General features: G+C 40.6%; 1 long non-coding RNA gene across 1 annotated transcript; it reads left to right on the forward strand.

Annotated features, from left to right (window-relative positions):
- Window positions 1-1,365: 1,365 nt before the first annotated feature.
- Window positions 1,366-1,818, forward strand: LOC109163281. The gene is made up of 3 exons (XR_002051236.1): window positions 1,366-1,455; window positions 1,546-1,644; window positions 1,735-1,818. It is a non-coding gene; the product is annotated as an uncharacterized LOC109163281 (long non-coding RNA).
- The last annotated feature ends 11,614 nt before the right edge of the window (window positions 1,819-13,432 follow it).

Raw genomic sequence — 13,432 nt, forward strand, 5'->3', positions numbered from 1 at the left:
GTTTACCAAAGCAGAATAAGAAAACAAGAGATCAAAGTGGTGAAAATAAGGCAACGGTTTAATGGTGTTATAGTTCGTGATCACGATGGCCAGTTTGTTGCTGCGTGTGGCGGGATACTGCAATGCCCTAACGATCCATATATGGTCGAGATAATGGCGATTAAAGAAGCACTCACATGGTTGAAGCATCGCAACATATCACATTTAATTTTAGAGTCGGATTGTTTAAATTTCTGCACGAACTTTAATTCTTCTGTTTTAGATTTATCGTATGCTGGTGTGGTTATAAAGCATTGTCATTCAATTGTGTTGGACATTGGGGACGTTGTTGTCCGCCATGTCAAAAGGTCAGCGAATTAGGTTGCTCATGTGCTTGCACAGGCGGCGGTTTCATTATCTGTCCTTGTTCATGGGATACTATCCCTCCCATTTATATTGCAAATTTGCTTTGATTAAATGAATTTACTTTGGTTTTCAAAAAAAAAAAAAAAAAAGAAAAAGAAAAGTGGTGAACTATCTGCCACTGGTACACGACTTTCCATTGTTGGCGATGATGTCTTATAGCACTTGAGGGATAATTGCGAGTACTTAGTCAGTTTGTTAACATCATTTCAACTTGATAAATAGTACATTGATTTGGAGATAGATAAGACAATCTTCCATCATACAAACACGCGTTCTATTTTTGTGATGATGGATGACATAAATGATTTGATGACGATGAATTAGCTTGCCATCTCAATCATACAAGTGTTATATTGTAAGTTTTTTTTTTTTAAAAAATTATTATTGTGTTATATACATATATATATATATATATATATATATATATATATATATATTTGTTTGTTTTTATGTTTCTTGAAATTTCTTATTATTTGTAAATTTTCAGATTTCTTAATCGGTCGTGCAATCAGTTTCAAGTCATGTCAATGGGTTTGTCTGTCCGACTCATATTTCAAAGGATATGGTTAACGGAATGTTCTCACTGTTACGTATTTCATTCACGTCATGGAGCAGCACCAAAATAAACAATTTATTTTAGCACCATATCATCAAGAGTAAGAATTGTTCTTTTACTTTACTAATATATAACTTAATAACTTTATTTGAAGTATTAGATATTAAACTTTTAATATGTATGTGTGTTTTGTAAATGTAAATCTCATTGATTACTTTTGGTAATTTGCATACGCTCAAAAAGCGTATATGTCTTTGATCCCACCATTGAAATTAATGCTTATGTAAGTAAATGTCTTATTATTATTTTTGAAAGTCCAATCCGGGTACCATTAGACCACATAGTCCTGGTAAATGTCTTATTATTAATATTAAGTGTTTTACCTTCTATTATTTTATTTATAAATTTTTATGTATGTTTATAATTAATATAGGGCATTTCGTTCTATTCCTATGAATGAACGGGTTAGGAATATCAATTGGAAGCAATGCAAAGTATGTACGAAAATTGAATTAAAGTTTTAGTGTGATATTTTGAATTACAATAAATTGTTTAAATTACTAAAATGTATATGTATTTTGTAGTGCCCAATACAACCGGGAGGTGTTGAGTGTGGATATTATTTCATGCGATACATGTTTGATATCATGACCAAATATTCATCTGTTAATTGTTTGGATGAGGTAAGTGAATTTAAACAGAACTATGTATAGTTAAATTATATTTTATTAATTAACATATTTAATAATTTTATTAATTAAACTATTTTGTAGGCATTTGAAAGCAATAATCTGTACTCTATCAACCAAATAAATGAGATTCGAGAGTTATGGGCAAAATACTTCTTGGAAGAGTGCGTGTAACTTTCCTTTTAGAAGAATATTTTGTCATGAACTTTTCTTTTAGGCCGGCGTAACTAAAATTGGATAAAAATTACATAGTTAAGGTATTAAATTAACATTTTTGAAAGTCATGTTGTAATTAACACAAGTTCAATAGTTAGTGGACCAAAATTGAAATTTACTCTATTATCTTGTGTTGATAACTTATTATTGTGTTAAAAGTATTGGATTGATATAAATTATTGTATTGACGGTATTATTATGTTGAAAGTGTATTGATAATATTGTGTTAGTTAATTTGTATTGCATATGTTGATAGTATTTGTGTTGATAATATTGTGTTGTTAGATAAATTATATTGTGTTGATATATAGTGTATTGATAGATAAGTTATATTTTGTTGATAGTTATTAGTATAGCACGCGTTGATATGGATTTTGAGATGTACAAGAATTAAAAAAAAAAATTAGGGGTTTTAAAATAAAAATATATTAAAAAAAAACATTCGCGACCGTTCTTCACCAAGAACGCTCACAGATGAGATAAAAAAATTAACGTTTTCCTGCATTGTTGTTGTTGTTGTTGTTGTGTATTATTATTATTATTATTATTATTATTATTATTATTATTGTTATTGTTATTGTTATTGTTATTGTTATTGTTATTGTTATTGTTATTGTTATTGTTATTGTTATTGTTATTGTTATTATTATTATTATTATTATTATTATTATTATTATTAAGTTAATATCAATTGGGGTTCCTTACTATTGCGATTTACTTAAAAATGTCATCTATTTAAATTTTTTCTCGATTTAGTCCCCTAACTATGTACTGAAACGTTACCTTGTTAGTCTGTCAAAATGAGGGGTCATTTCCTTCATTTCACGCATATGTATACATACCATCCCAGCTCTAAAATGCATAATGAAATCTCTAAATTTACAGTTGTACTCGTCATGAAGTATTGAAGACCTCCATCTCGATCTCTATGGTTGTTAAGAGTTTTTGCACAGGGGTTTAAAGACATTATTAATTGCTTGTATAGTGAATATTTTATTTTTTAATAATATGTAAGTTTTAAACTGTGTTAGTTTATGGTCGATATGTGATGTAGATGATGGATTTAAATCTTAGGGTGCAAAACATTCAAGTTAATAATTGTTAATTGCACTTTGAGTATGTAGAAAAATCATTTATGAGATGATTTATGTGGACATGATGCTATTGATTTGCCTTAGTGGTGATAGGTTTTGCTTTTTTTTTTTTTTTTTTTTTTGGGGGGGGGGGGGGGGGGGGGTGGTGGTGGTGTTTGTGTGTGTTGGAGTAATGAATTTAGGATTCAACATTGTTTCATTTTATGATTAACCATAATGCATATATAATACAATTCTAAGGATTTTGATTGGTATATACTTCAAGTCCAAACTTTGCTTTACCTAGCAATTGTATCAACCTCCACAAACATTGTCCCATGTAGCAATCTTTGTTTTGCAGCAGTTCACATAAAATAAAAAATACACGAAGCTAAATAATGAATCCAGCAGTGGCAGTGAAGGAAGGGGGAGGAGGTGATTGTGCTTGTAACACCCCAGATTTTCAAGACCTTTAAAACTTATATAATAAAGGTAGAATCTCATTAAATCCCAAAATACGATACAAAGAGTACGGGGTGCTATGCCACACCTAAGCTAGAGAACTCAGGTGCACAGGCTAACTACTAATATCCTCAATAATGTAAACGCATAGACATGGCACGCAGGCCGAAAGGGAAACTATCTACTTCTACGCTCCAAGTTCTAGCGCGCTCCAGTGACTTACTCTTCTGTGCCTGAAAGCCAAATATATCTGTTCAGCGAGAGATGTTGGTAACCCACTCCAACGCGTTGAAATACGATACATATAGATATATATATATAGATATACGAAAACCATTTTGAACATGAAGATATATCCTACGAACTCTAGCTTTTAAAACAGGGATAAACTCAACAGATAGGGTTAAGCACAGACAGCAGTTACACCAAGCATATACAGTTTACAACAGGCAAGGCAGATAAGATAAGCACAATTAATAATCATAACCCAACATATACGATTCCCAATATGAATCCCATAGTCACATCCCCAAGGCACTCATACAACAACTCCTCCATATCTCACCACATAGCACACTTTGTTGGCACCACAGGACCAATCGCATGCCCATACATGAGTGTCAGCGCATATAGCTCTGACACGGCCCCGCAGCACCCTGCCCCGTATCGCAACACGGAGGGGTCGATCGCAACCGACCGATGAACCGCAGCTCATCATAGTTTGATCGCAACCAAACAGTGGACCGCAGCCCAAGAGTATGTCATCTGACCGCAGCCAGGAAATATGAACCACAGCTCATGTAGAAACGTTTGATCGCAACCAAACGGTGGACCGCAGCCCGGGAGTGTAAATCTGACCGCAGCCAGCTTCTGAACCGCAGCTCAGGAATAACCAATTCGATCGCAACCGAATTGGGGTATCATGCACACATAACACATAGCAAACACATGCAACCCACATTAACACATTGGGAAGGGGGAGAAAGCGTATAACAAAACCTATGCGTGATCCTTCACATACTAAGAATAATCCTAAGGGGTTCATACTTCTTTCACCTAGGTCAACGGGATACCAACTCAACTAGCATGCAATATATATAAGACTCATACAACCTACGAACGGTACCTGAAATATCAAACTAGACATAGGCACGATAGACGGAGTCCGTTGGGACACCACGGGGGTCGGGGGAACATCAAACGGGGAAGCCAAAATCCCAAATTGGGGTCCAAACCAGCGGGTAGCCGGTGGGTGAGGAATCACCCGCCGGCGGTAGCTAATCCGGGCAGCGGGTGCCCGGCAGGCAGCTGCCCGCTGCCGGCGTTGCCCAAGAAGGCCGCGGGTAGGTGGCGGGTCCCCTACCCCCACCTACCCCCCACTGACTCTTTTTCACCAAAAACGCCCCAGGAACCTTTGTGGAACCCAAAACCATGCTTAGACACTTTCAAACGCAATTGATAACACACGTAGACAATTAACGGATCAAAGATCGAGAAACATATGGCACATAACCTATTATGCTTTTCTAAACATAATCAACACCCAATCATGCGAATTCCCACCCAATATGCCAAGAATAATTCCATACGATACAACCTAGGGTTCTAACCATTTTTAAATCAACAAGGACACAATTCATCTTCTAATATCAAGATTCGGTAAGAATATCACATAAACATCGAGAACATCATATAATCATCAAGAACGTCATATAATCATCAAGAACACCATAATCGTCAAGAATCTTTCATCATCAAGATTACCCATGGAATCATTACACCAATCATCAATAACAATATCACAATTCATCAATACACAATAATATGGGGAAATCCTAAGAGGGGAATCATAGCTATGAAAATAGGTTTTGTTGAGACATGGGTTACCTCTTAGCCTTAATTAATTCCTTGGCTATGAAGGGTCTTTCTTTAAGCTTTCTTGCTTTCTTGATTTCTTCTAAGGGAATTCTTGGAGCTCTTTGGGGTGGTGAGTCGTTTATTGTGGTGGGGATTCTAGGTGCCTCCTTATGTTCCCTATTTATATATCTAAGATTCTTACTTGGGCCTAATTACTATAGGTTTGCTAACTCTATTCCTTTTGGGACTAAGGATTGGGTTTAGGGATAAGGGCCCGTGGACTATGGTGGGCCTTTCCTAATTAATTATTGTGATTTAATTCTTTCTTTTGGGTAATTTGGTTAAATGATTAATTGGTTTTAGGGATCGTAACACGGGGTGTTACATTCTCCCCCCCTTAACAGGAAGCTTCGTCCCCGAAGCTTGGTCCTTGTCGAGTGACTTCTTCTTCGTTACCTGGTGTGAAAAGTTCGGGGTAGCGTTCCTTCATTGTGTCCTTGAGTTCCCATGTCGCTTCCTCGGTCCCATGGTTGGTCCAGAGGACTTTCACCATTTCTATGGCTCGACGTTGGGTGGTTCTTGTCTTGGTGTCCAGGATTCTCACGGGTTTTTCTTCATATACTAGTGACTCGTCGAGGTCCACGACCTCGGGTTGAAGCACGTGGGTTGGGTCGTTCACGTATTTCTTTAGCTGGGATATGTGGAATACGTTGTGTACTCGTTCTAGTTCAACGGGCAGAGCGAGGCGATAGGCTAGGTTCCCAACTCTTTCTATGATTTCATAGGGGCCGATAAATCGTGGGCTGAGTTTCCATTTTCTTCCGAATCTCATTACCCCCCATGTGGGCGAGATTCTCAACCAGACCTTGTCCCCGGTGTTGAATTCGGCTTGCTTCCTCCTTAGGTCGGCGTAGGACTTCTGGCGGTCCTGGGCAGCCTTCATCATTTCCTGGATGTGTTTGACCTTGGTTATGGTATCTTGTAGGTATTGGGGTCCTAGTGCTACTGGGTCGACCATGTCTTCCCAACATAGGGGGGTTCTACACTTCTGTCCGTATAAATCTTCGTAGGGCGCCATACGAATGCTTGCGTGGTAGCTGTTGTTGTATGAGAATTCAATAAGGTTTAGGTGTTCCTCCCATGTCCCTTGAAAGTCTAACGCACAGGCTCTTAACATGTCTTCGAGAGTCTGAATGGTTCTCTCGGTTTGGCCGTCAGTGGTGGGGTGGAAGGCGGTGCTCAGCTTTAGTTGTGTCCCCAAGGCTATTTGCAACGATTTCCAGAATTGTGAGAGAAACCGAGAGTCTCTATCGGACACAATGTTCCGGGGGACTCCGTGGTACTTCACTATTCGGCTCAAGTAGGCTTGGGCCAGTTGTGTCATTGTCCATGTTTCCTTCATGGCAATGAATCGTGCCGTTTTGGTTAGTCGGTCCACTATGACCCAAATTTTATCCTTGCCGGTTTTGTTGGGGGTAACCCTCCGACGAAGTCCATGGATATGGAATCCCACTTTCCTTGTGGTATCTCAAGGGGTTGTACGAGTCCCTTGGGTTTGCATCGTTCGGCCTTCACCCTTTGGCAATTCAGGCATTTGGCCACGAAATCTGCGATTTCCCTTTTCATGTTGGGCCACCAAAACGACCTTTTCACATCTTGGTATAGTTTGTCACCCCCTGGGTGAACTAAGTATGGGGAGTTGTGCCCTTCTTCCAAGATCTGTTGTTTCAGGTGGGGGTGCGTCGAGGGCACGCACCACCTACCTCGGTAACGGAGACTGCCGTCTTCGTGTATTTCGAAGGGCCCTTCCTTCCCCTGGGTTAGGTCGAGACGGATTTTATCTAGTTCCGGATCCTGCTGTTGTCCTATTTTGATTTCCTCGAAGAGTGTAGGTATGATTTGCGTGTTGAATAAGTGGACGTCGGGGTGGACTTGATCTTGCTCTATTATTTCCAAATTCAGTCTTTGGAAGTCCTTGTACAACTGGTCCGGTAGGATCCAGGTGGTGTTGAGGGAGTGGTTAGTCTTCCTGCTTAGGGCGTCTGCCACAATGTTAGCTTTCCCCTCGTGGTATTGGATGTCTAGATCGTAGTCCTTTATGAGTTCTAGCCACCTTCGTTGTCTCATGTTTAGGTCTTTCTGGGTGAAGATGTACTTTAGGCTCTTATGGTCCGTGTAAATCTTGCATTGCACCCCATATAAGTAATGCCTCCAAATCTTTAGTGCGAACACGATAGCGGCTAGTTCGAGGTCGTGGGTGGGGTAGTTCTCTTCGTGGGTTTTGAGTTGCCTGGATGCGTATGCTATTACCCTGCCTTTTTGCATTAGCACGCACCCCAACCCCTTTTTGGACGCGTCACTGAAGACGTCGAACCCTTCCTCCCCGGAGGGGATGGCGAGCACGGGTGCCGTGGTCAGCTTATCCTTCAATTCTTGAAAGGCCGAGATGCAGTCATTGTCCCATCGGAAGGGGGTTTCCTTTTTCATGAGTTTGTTGAGGGGTTGGGCTATCCTGGTGAAGTTGGGTACAAACCTCCTGTAGTAACCAGCCAAGCTTAGGAAGCTTCGGACTTCTGAGAGTGAGCTCGGTGTGGTCCATTCCTTAACGGCACGGATTTTGGCGGGGTCCACCTTAATTCCTTCCTTGGCTATCACGTGGCCTAGGAAGGCCACACTGCCTTTCCAGAATTCGCATTTAGTGAACTTGGCGTATAGTTGGTGCTCTCTCAGGGTCTGCAGGGTTATGCGGAGGTGTCTTTCATGTTCTTCCTTGTTTCGGGAGTAGACTAGGATGTCGTCAATGAATACAATGACGAAGTCATCCAAGTGGGGTCGGAATACCCGGTTCATGAGGTCCATGAATATGGCGGGTGCATTGGTGAGTCCGAAGGGCATTACTGTGAATTCATAGTGGTCGTAACGTGTCCGGAAGGCTGTTTTCTGAATGTCTGTTTTGGCCACTTGTATTTGGTGATATCCGGACCTTAGGTCAATTTTTGAGAATACTCCTGCCCCTTTTAGTTGGTCGAACAAGTCATCGATCCGAGGGAGGGGGTACCTATTCTTTATTGTGACTTGGTTCAGTTCCCGGTAGTCGATGCACAGGCGCATGCTTCCATCCTTCTTTTTAACAAATAGTACTGGTGCCCCCCATGGGGAGGTGCTGGGGCGGATGTACCCTTTATCTAGCAATTCCTGTAGTTGTGTTTTCAGTTCCTTCATTTCTTTTGGTGCCAACCTGTAGGGTGGTTTAGAGATCGGGGCAGCGCCAGGTACGAGGTCTATGGTGAACTCGACTTCTCTAACTGGGGGTGCCCCGGGGATTTCGTCCGGGAAGACGTCGGTGAATTCGTTTACCACTGGAATGGTTTGTGGTCCGGGGGTGGCGTGTACCAGGAAGGTCCCGGAGACTATGTTGTTGTCTCCGATCCTGGCTTTGCTTAGAGTAAGGATCCTTTCCTGAATGCTTGGCGTTGAGACCCTGTGAGGTGAGATGGCCCTGGGGTTCTTAGGCCCTCGGGTGGGGTTTGTGTGATCCCCCTTAGGTTTCCTTTTGTACCCCAGACGTGTCTCCCGGGGTTGGTTTGATACTTGTTGTAGTTGGGATGCCTTGGCATAGGCTTCCCCGAGGGTTCCTGGCTCTTGTGTGGCCAGGGCTTTTTGGTGTTCGGGATCAAGGCCTGTTATGAACTTCTTGATCTTGATCCTCTCGGTGGGTACTAGCTCGGGGATGAAGCGGGCCAGTCGGTGGAATTGTTGGTAGTATTCCGTGATTGTGGCTGCACCTTGTTTTAGGTGGAGGAACTCTTCATATACGGTGGCTCTTAGATGATTGGGGTAGAATTGCTCTCGTAGTCGTGTTTTTAGAGTTTCCCAGTTAAATTCGTGGTTTTGTTCACATGCGGGTCCCTCGTGGGCCCACCAGGCATCGGCCTCGTGCCTGAAGTAGAAGGAGGCTATTCTGACTTGGTGGTCTTCTGGGCATTCGGTTGTCCGGAATATCTTGTCAAAAGTTCCGATCCATTCCTCGAGGACCGTGGGGTCTTCGATCCCCGAGAAGGTGGGTGGTTGATGCGCCGAGACTCGGTGGTGGATTTCCAAGTTCTCGTTTGTTGGTAAGGGTTGGGGGATGGTAGTACTCAGTGCCTGGGCAATTTGGGCCAGGCGTTGTAGATTTTGTGTCAAGAATTCCTGAGTGGGGAGTTTCGGTGTTCCTGTCTGTCTCCTTTTTGGTGTCATCCTGGTGTTCATAGGTCGATGTTATTTTGTATTCTCACCTTGATGCAATAAGTGAAGGAGGGAGTTTCTTTAAGTCAGAGAGGGATTAAGTGAAGGGGTTATGTGTAGGTTTCACAATCTCACCGCGCGTCCTATGATTCCTAAATCTTATGTTCCTAAGTACCTAGAGTTTAAGCTTAGTGCCCTAAAGTTTGGTCTTAAGAGTCTCATCCTAGGGTCAAACTTAGGCTCTGAGACCAACTGTAACACCCCAGATTTTCAAGACCTTTAAAACTTATATAATAAAGGTAGAATCTCATTAAATCCCAAAATACGATACAAAGAGTACGGGGTGCTATGCCACACCTAAGCTAGAGAACTCAGGTGCACAGGCTAACTACTAATATCCTCAATAATGTAAACGCATAGACATGGCACGCAGGCCGAAAGGGAAACTTCCAAGTTCTAGCGCGCTCCAGTGACTTACTCTTCTGTGCCTGAAAGCCAAATATATCTGTTCAGCGAGAGATGCTGGTAACCCACTCCAACGCGTTGAAATACGATACATATAGATATATATATATAGATATACGAAAACCATTTTGAACATGAAGATATATCCTACGAACTCTAGCTTTTAAAACAGGGATAAACTCAACAGATAGGGTTAAGCACAGACAGCAGTTACACCAAGCATATACAGTTTATAACAGGCAAGGCAGATAAGATAAGCACAATTAATAATCATAACCCAACATATACGATTCCCAATATGAATCACATAGTCACATCCCCAAGGCACTCATACAACAACTCCTCCATATCTTACCACATAGCACACTTTGTTGGCGCCACAGGACCAATCGCATGCCCATACATGAGGGTCAGCGCATATAGCTCTGACACGGCCCCGCAGCACCCTGCCCCGTATCACAACACGGAGGGGTCGATCGCAACCGACCGATGAACCGCAGCTCATCATAGTTTGATCGCAACCAAACAGTGGACCGCAGCCCAAGAGTATGTCATCTGACCGCAGCCAGGAAATATGAACCGTAGCTCATGTAGAAACGTTTAATCGCAACCAAACAGTGGACCGCAGCCCGGGAGTGTAAATCTGACCCCAGCCAGCTTCTGAACCGCAGCTCAGGAATAACCAATTCGATCGCAACCGAATTGGGGTATCATGCACACATAACACATAGCAAGCACATGCAACCCACATTAACACATTGGGAAGGGGGAGAAAGCGTATAACAAAACCTATGCGTGATCCTTCACATACTAAGAATAATCCTAAGGGGTTCATACTTCTTTCACCTAGGTCAACGGGATACCAATTCAACTAGCATGCAATATATATAAGACTCATACAACCTACGAACGGTACCCGAAATATCAAACTAGACATAGGCACGATAGACGGAGTCCGTTGGGACACTACGGGGGTCGGGGGAACATCAAATGGGGAAGCCAAAATCCCAAACTGGGGTCCAAACCAGCGGGTAGCCGGTGGGTGAGGAATCACCAGCCGGCTGCCCGCCGGCGGTAGCTAATCCGGGCAGCGGGTGCCCGGCTGGCAGCTGCCCGCCCGCCGGCCGCCCGCTGCCGGCGTTGGCCAAGAAGGCCGCGGGTAGGTGGCGGGTCCCCTACCCCCCACTGACTCTTTTTCACCAAAAACGCCCCGGGGACCTTTGTGGAACCCGAAACCATGCTTAGACACTTTCAAACGCAATTGATAACACACGTAGACAATTAACGGATCAAAGATCGAGAAACATATGGCACATAACCTATTATGCTTTTCTAAACATAATCAACACCCAATCATGCGAATTCCCACCCAATATGCCAAGAATAATTCCATACGATACAACCTAGGGTTCTAACCATTTTTAAATCAACAAGGACACAATTCATCTTCTAATATCAAGATTCGGTAAGAATATCACATAAACATTGAGAACATCCTACGATCATCAAAACATCATATAATCATCAAGAACGTCATATAATCATCAAGAACACCATAATCATCAAGAATCTTTCATCATCAAGATTACCCATGGAATCATTCCACCAATCATCAATAACAATATCACAATTCATCAATACACAATAATATGGGGAAATCCTAAGAGGGGAATCATAGCTATGAAAATAGGTTTTGTTGAGACATGGGTTACCTCTTAGCCTTAATTAATTCCTTGGCTATGAAGGGTCTTTCTTTAAGCTTTCTTGCTTTCTTGATTTCTTTTAAGGGAATTCTTGGTGCTCTTTGGGGTGGTGAGTCGTTTATTGTGGTGGGGATTCTAGGTGCCTCCTTATGTTCCCTATTTATATATCTAAGAGTCTTACTTAGGCCTAATTACTATAGGTTTGCTAACTCTATTCCTTTTGGGACTAAGGATTGGGTTTAGGGATAAGGGCCCGTGGACTATGGTGGGCCTTTCCTAATTAATTATTGTGATTTAATTCTTTCTTTTGGGTAATTTGGTTAAATGATTAATTGGTTTTAGGGATCGTAACACGGGGTGTTACAGTGCTAGCGGTGATGTGAAGAATCGGCAGAGTTGGGAGTGTGGGAACGTGGAGAGGCGATGTTGATCATCGGAGAGCTGACCAGGTGGACATGTTCTTCATTCATATTACGGTGAATATCCTTCGTTCATATGGAAAATGACGCCAATGACTATGAATTTGGGGATTTTGACTTTTATTTTGACATGAACATAATTGATACAATGCCCTAAAGCTTGAAAAGACGACTGTGTCCATACCTTTGACAGACAATTAACAGAAAATCTAACAGAGGACCTAACAAGGTAACATTTTAGTAGTTCAATTCGGAGACTAAATCGAGCAAAAAATTAAACAAATGAGCTAAGTAAATCACAATAGTCATGGGACCCCCAACTATTATTATTATTATTATTATTATTATTATTATTATTATTATTGTTGTTGTTGTTGTTGTTGTTGTTGTTGTTGTTGTTGTTGTTGTTGTTGTTGTTGTTGTTGTTGTTGTTGTTATTATTATTATTATTATTATTATTATTATTATTATTGAAAGTGAAATGGTAAGAATTTAAAGAAAATAGTGAGTGAATTGTAAATATAATAATACATTGATATAATAATATTATAAGTAGATCATGCTTTTTGAAAGTGAGAAAGTATTACATTAATAAATATAGCTTATCAACAATACACTCATTATAAATAACGTATATTGTGTCAGTTTCCCATAAATTACTGCAATTAGGCTTATGAACAACCAAAACCCTAAATATTTGACTCAGACTACTTCTTCTACCCTCTTATTGCCAGTCAACCGTATCCAGGCTAGATAGCTACATCAACACAAGATTATTGGAGATGTCATCTTCTTCGAATTCTTCACGAGTGAGAGAAAATATAGAGTACGAGCCTAGTATATTTGTAATTATGGTTTGAAAGGTCCGATTTGCACAACTAGAGACTTGGCAAAAAATTCTTTGGGTGTCAAAGATGGAAGGTAGGAATTGGGCAAATTTACATTTCAATTTTATTTGTTTTTTCAATTTTTCCATTGTTCGTAAGCCTAATTGCAGTCCGATTTTCCATAATTTTCTTCATTTTTGTATCTTGATTTTTCAGTAACTAGCATGTCACCCGTGCGATGCACGGTCTATAAATGTTTTTAAGTTAATATTGTAATATGAGATGTTATTAAGAAATAATAGTTTTTAATATATATATATATATATATATATATATATATATATATATATATATATATATATAAAAGAACAAAATATTTATTGATAACATAAAAAATAATATTTTATAACAAAGAAATAATAGTATAAAAATGTTATAGATTATTAAACACTTTTTTATATACAACATTCGACGTTGAAGAAACATATTCTCTATTGTCGTTGCAAATCAATAACTTAAGACCTCTTGGATTG

This window comes from Ipomoea nil, unplaced genomic scaffold, assembly GCF_001879475.1.
Source record: "Ipomoea nil cultivar Tokyo-kokei standard unplaced genomic scaffold, Asagao_1.1 scaffold3016, whole genome shotgun sequence".
In the NCBI taxonomy this organism is placed as follows: Eukaryota; Viridiplantae; Streptophyta; class Magnoliopsida; order Solanales; family Convolvulaceae; genus Ipomoea; species Ipomoea nil.